This window comes from Phasianus colchicus, chromosome Z, assembly GCF_987193195.1.
Source record: "Phasianus colchicus chromosome Z, bPhaCol1.hap1.1, whole genome shotgun sequence".
NCBI lineage: Eukaryota > Metazoa > Chordata > Aves > Galliformes > Phasianidae > Phasianus > Phasianus colchicus.
Genome location: NC_143476.1, coordinates 26,514,645 through 26,520,598, shown reverse-complemented (window position 1 = coordinate 26,520,598; position 5,954 = coordinate 26,514,645). Strand labels below are relative to the sequence as shown.

General features: G+C 40.4%; 1 long non-coding RNA gene across 1 annotated transcript; it reads right to left on the bottom strand.

The window, feature by feature from the left end:
* Positions 1-2,795: 2,795 nt before the first annotated feature.
* Positions 2,796-4,842, bottom strand: LOC149912765 (uncharacterized). Its single transcript, XR_016461508.1, has 3 exons — positions 4,745-4,842; positions 3,664-3,961; positions 2,796-3,431 (listed from the first exon to the last, which is right to left on the bottom strand). It is a non-coding gene; the product is annotated as an uncharacterized LOC149912765 (long non-coding RNA).
* Between the last annotated feature and the right edge of the window lie 1,112 nt (positions 4,843-5,954).

Sequence of the window (5,954 nt, the reverse complement as noted above, 5' to 3'; positions counted from 1 at the left end):
TCCATTCATGCCTGTGTTCTACCCGTTTCTGCAGGTGCACGGAGCCTATTCATGCAAAGAGCGGTTATGAAATATGAGTTTTCTGCAACCCACATTACCCTGGAGAGTGTGGACATAGCTTGTTCATCTTGCTCTGCCTGCAGCACTCAGAAGTTATGCTGAATCCTATCTTTCCCTTGTTTTTCTAGTAATCCAAAATGCTTCTAGGAAAAATGAGACAGACTGGTTTTGCATTCTGACTTGTGAGAGGAAAGGCATCTCCGCTAGAAAATGCTGGTAGGAAAGAAAATGTACATCTTTCTCTATAACTTGAAAGAAGGTATCACTGCTATTCCAGATTGATTGTAAACTACTTTTGTAAGATTAAAATGCCACCCAAATGCAGTATCATGCTTTCTTAAATGCTTCAGCTAGCAAATATTATAAGCTCTACTTCTATACTGGTGACATCTTCTATTTGACAACTACTGAAAGAAGAAAAACTTAAGCAAAAGACTTCAGTTAGCATCTGTGGAGACATAAAACAATGTATTAAGTTCTGCAGTGCCAAAAATGTTCGCTGCTCTTGTGGAAAGTAGTTCAAGGTTCAATAAATGGGAAAAAAAAAAAAAAGAAAAGAAAAGAAAAGAAAAAAAGAAAAAAAATATTGATTTCTGACTGGGCCGTGAGTTTGGGTGCATGGATGGATGGTTGTTAGAGACTATTCATGCTGAATTGCTTTGGGCTACTGCCTGAGACTAGCACTCAGTTCTTTCATGTGCATGTTTATAAAATTGTATTTTACATGCAGCATACTGCATGGTTGTTTTTAAGAAGCCCTAGAGCTTTCTGAAGTCAGTACGACTAAGAAGAATAGCATGAAGAATTAGTAAACTGTGGGCTGAAGCATCCTGCCTGAAATTGCCGAGTGTTGGTAAAATTCAGTATTGCACTACTTATTATTTTTTAATATTCTCTACAGTGAAATCTTGCAGAGAATGTAATGGTTACTTGCCCTCCTCAACAGGTAAACAAGCATAACATCTTCCTTTTGCAACACTCTCAATTGTCTCTCATGGCTCCTGCGGGGTCTTTTGTTATTGTTGTTATTGTAGCTGCTACATAATGAATGCTATTGAAAGGTTGTAATGGTTGTTCTTCAGTTTTGTTTCATCCTCACAGTGTTCCCGAACTACCGTGTACAGTCGTGCACTTCAGTGATAGCTGGATCCATCTAGCAGTTTAGATGAGATTTTCTTACATGTCATCCTCTACCCTATGCAACACATTTATCAGATGTAGGCATTTCATTTTCTCAAATTGTAGAAATGAATTTTATATAATGAAGGGCCAAAGATTCTTGTGGGTGTCCTTCCTGTGGGATTCAGATGTTTTTGAAGAAAGTTTCAGTACCTCATTTTGTTTTCTTTTTGCTGTTATTTCTGCAAGCAGAACAAAGTCTATTATTTATAATAGCACTTGCATCCACTGAAGCTGCAGGAAGGCAGGCCTTTCCCATTATGCATCCTGGTCTTAGTTGCTCTAGGTCTCAGTTATTTAAAGAACAACACAGGTGTATACTGCATTACACAACAGGGCTGAAACTGAGTCCAGGAGGAAAAAGAAAGAGTAGCTGATAGGCTGGGATCAGGAGGCACATCCAAAGGCATGCCACAGAGAATAGCCCCATCCCTGAAGACACTCAAGGTCAGGTTGGTGGGGCACTGAGCAACCTGACTGACTTGTAGGTGTCCCTGTTCATTGCAGGCGGTTGGACTAGATAGAAGATCTTTAAAGATTCCTCCCAACTCAAATAATTATATGATTCTACAATTTTACTGTTCTATGCTTCTATACTTTTATGACTCTAGTAGCTGGTTAGGAGCCTGGGCCGTGTGTGCCCTTCTGACAGCTTGTATGGGACAAGGTTCTTGTCTTCCTAAATCATCAGATGGTTGCCAGATGAAAGAAGTATGGATCACGTACCAAATGATATAATCTACAGCTACAAACACTGCTCAAATAATCACAGCTAAATCCATAACTGTAGTTTGACTGAAGCAGAGTTCTTCTGTGTGGAACTGGCTAATCTCTAAAGGGATTGTGCACAATAGGAGTAACTTGAAGAGGCACATGTTTTGTAATGAGAAATACTATAAAAAAGAGATTGTCTTAAGAAGCAAAATGGCAGGCAACAGCCTAAACTTCAGAGAGGGAAAGGTGTGCACCTGTTGTCCACGATCACCTAATAAAAGTATCACAGACAATCTTTTGAGCCAGTACTTTTTATCAGACTGCAACAATTTGCAATCCAACGTATTTAACTAAGATTGCTAGGAGAAATAGAAGCAAAAGACGTTTCTATACAAACTGCACCTTCCAGATTGCAGTGTGATGCGGAACTGTATCTGCCATCCAAGTCTGCTAATCGCCAAGAGCCATCCAAGAACACAAGTTGCTGTTCAGTCAGTGCCAGACTCCACTGGCAGTCAGATTGCTCAGACAGTGCAACAGAGTGGATGGGTTTGTTCCTGCATGACCATCGGGCAAGATGAGGTGCAGCCATGGGCCTTGGTAGAAGATACAGCCCCATCAATTCACACAAAAACAACGTGTGCTTTGGTTTCTCCTTAATCACAGCTTGTATGCCATTCCTCCTTGATACTGGCTGTTAATTTTATTATAGAACAGTGGGTTGCAGCTACGTTGGAAAGGGAAATAATCTTCTGGAATTTAATAACATAAATGGGAAATAAAAAAGATACCTCCAAACATTGCATCTTATATAATGCTGTATTTCTTAGAAAAAAAAAAAAATCTCCAGACAAGAATGTTGTGTTTTTCTTAGGCTTCTAAGTCTTGAAGTTGACTGATGCATGCTTGGGTTGCACGTCTTGAAACTGTTTGAGTATAAGATAAGTTAATGGATTTCCAGGAGCTCTGTGTGAATATTTATTTAGCTTTTGCATCCCACCATTTGAAGTGTAAGATCTATTTGCATTGTGCAAATCAAAGTCACTTGCAGCTTTAGTGGAAAATCTCCACTGCTTAAAAAAATCTGTTATGATAATTTAACTCATCAGCATGATAATGCTTTAGGAAATGAGGTCAGTTCAGATACAATAGGATAAAGTTCAGTACGGATTCCAGTTTTTGTTGCTAATTGCAAATGCAGATGTTTTCTTCTTAAAATTCCTTTCCAGGGTAGTGATGGTAGTTTTCAACATCTTCTATTTGAGTGTGATTTAAAGAGTGGCAGTGTTTTGCTCAATGGCAATTTTTTTTAGTCTTGTGGTTTTTCTTGATACATAAGTCATAAATTTCTTACAAAGAAATATAAGAATGGGAAAGTAGGTGCACTAGGCAGCATATAAAGGAGTATTTGATGAGCTCAGAAGAGGCATGCTGTTAGCAATAATCGGCAGCTGACAAAGCCCAGAAGCAGCTTGTCTCTGAAACAAAGATTGCAATTGTTAGGCGACATTTGTTTAGGGGGCTAAGCCACTTCTCCAACGTATTTCCATTAATTCATGTAATGCCAAGAAGAAAAATACTCCAGATACCTCTGAATAACTACTACAGCCCTAGAAAGCAGCCCAGACTTTGAAATTATTTAAAAAATAACAACCAAAACAAGCAGCAGGGGAGAAAATGCAGAGTGTGGCAAGAGAGTAAGATGCTGACCTGTATTTTAACACTGGAGGTAGTACCCAGTGGACTGGGACTGAAGAAGGAGAATAAGTTATCACTGACGTTCTCTGGAATGATATCCAATAAATCATGATGTGGAGAAGGATGTAGGTTGCACTTGAGCCTTCTACCCAGTTCCAGCAGCGACCTCAGATAATTTGCTGGAGCACACTGCATCTCAATTCCCTGCTGCAGATCCTTGCTTCGCAGTGATGGCTGACTTTAATTTACTGACTATACATGTAGTGCCTGCAGGGTTGGTGGGGCTGCAGACTACTGTGATCACCTGAATCTGTAATTGTGTGAAAAAAAAGAAGGAAGTGGACTTCATTCCGCAAGTTGCACTTTCCACTTTTGCAAATAACAAAAGTGGATGCAAAAGTAGCAGGAATATACATTAAACTAGCCAAGAATGAAGTGGATGGAAAAAAAATCACCACAAGGACATTTTAATTGGTGACCAGAAGAATGTTTTCCTAATGTGTACTTCCTTCAGGAGGACATCCACTATTTTATTTCAGACCAGAAATTTCAAATTTCAGAGGACACAGAACAGCTCCAAAAATTTTACAGCTGCTTTTTTTTTTTTTTTTTTCCTGCCCTTGAATTTCACATTTGTAGTACAATCAAAATACATCTTTACACACATATATAATATACAGCCTACATATATATAGATATAACACAGCAAGATGTCTCAGTTAGCGATCATGAAATGACCTGGGATTTTTAGATATTAAAGTGATTGTACAAGAAGGTGAAGAGACGAAATACTCCATAAACAACATAAGCATACAGCCATAGATGGAAGACAGGGCTAAAACAGGAAGGTCACTCTAAGAGACAGCTGGACTTTGCCACTCTCACATTTCATCTTATGGAGGTGAGAAGAGAGAGTCAGAAACTGGTAGCAAAGAAAAAGTAGGAAAACTAAGATGAGGAAAAACGGAGTAAGTATTGCAGTCTTAAAATAGATTTTGGATAGACAAGAGATGTGCAAGGGGAGTGGGTGTAGGAACAGAAAAGAAAGAAGAGCTAATTACTACGTATCTTCAAACATCCAACCAGATCCAACCTCTTCTCAGTTTTCTGGCACCTCAAATAACACTTGATAATCTGGCTTCTGTCGTTTAACACTGCATTCTCCTGAAATGTTTTTATAGGTCTCCAACATTCTTTAACAAAAAGAAGAAAAAAAAAAAAAGGAAATAGGTCAGGTATATTTGCTATTCCAAGGTTGGGTATTGGTGCAGTTCTGCACTCAGAGATTTGAATTAACATCATTGTTGGGACGTTAGACATGCTCTAAAGCTCTGCATTTAGTAGCATCAACTGATGCTTTGGCAAATTCTCACGGACTCATGAAGTAGCTGATAGATGTGATTGTAACACCTCAGGCGGTCACTTTATACGCAACGATAAACCCGCTGTTGTGCTTAATGAGGTCAGTGAGGCATCCAGAGAAGACATACATAGTACTGCAGCGTGGGTCTGCACTGCCTGGGCTTTTTAGGCTTAATGAAGCAGATCCTCAGCGGCTGGGTATTCTTGTTGAACAGTCTCAGTGCGGATTTTAAAACTAGTGTTGCTGATAAAGATGTTCCTCCATTCTCCTTGGAGCACTATGGCTCCTCCTCTCCTACAAAATCTGCATCTTTTATGTGTTAATAGTTTTGACATCAACCATTTGCCTCATTTTCATTTTAAATGAGGGGCAGAGTCTTACTGCCTTTCTTGCCTGTTCTCCGAATGCTACATCCACTGTAAGCTGGCTCATCAGCCTGCAGCTTTCCCTCTAGGTTGTATACAGTCTGAAAATACCAACAGGAATCCCACGCAACGTGCACGTTGACGGACGCTTTCCTATTTTAGACGCCTTTCTAAGAATCCAAGTCCCCAAGGGAAAAGTTGCATCTTGCGAGCTGTCTAGCGTCCCTGTCACATCCTCACGCATCACACAGACTGCCCGTCACAGTCTCCCGCTCAGGAGACTGCAGGAAGCAGTGCCATTTGCTCACATTACAGGATTTCTTTTACAGGAAACACCATCGTTTAAAAAGTGAATGAGCTTTTAGTTTTTGAAGGTTTTGCTTCCCACTGCGGTGCGGTACAAATAGGAGCGGTGCCTGAGCCTGAACGTTTTCCTGAAGGATCAGAGGCAGCGCAGACAGGAACGTGCCCAGTTGCAGCGTGACTGTCACAGCGGTAATCCACGACAGCCTGGCTCAGTGGCACGCGTCCCGAAGCCGTGCTCGGAGCCTTCTCCCCACGCAGGCAGTCAATCC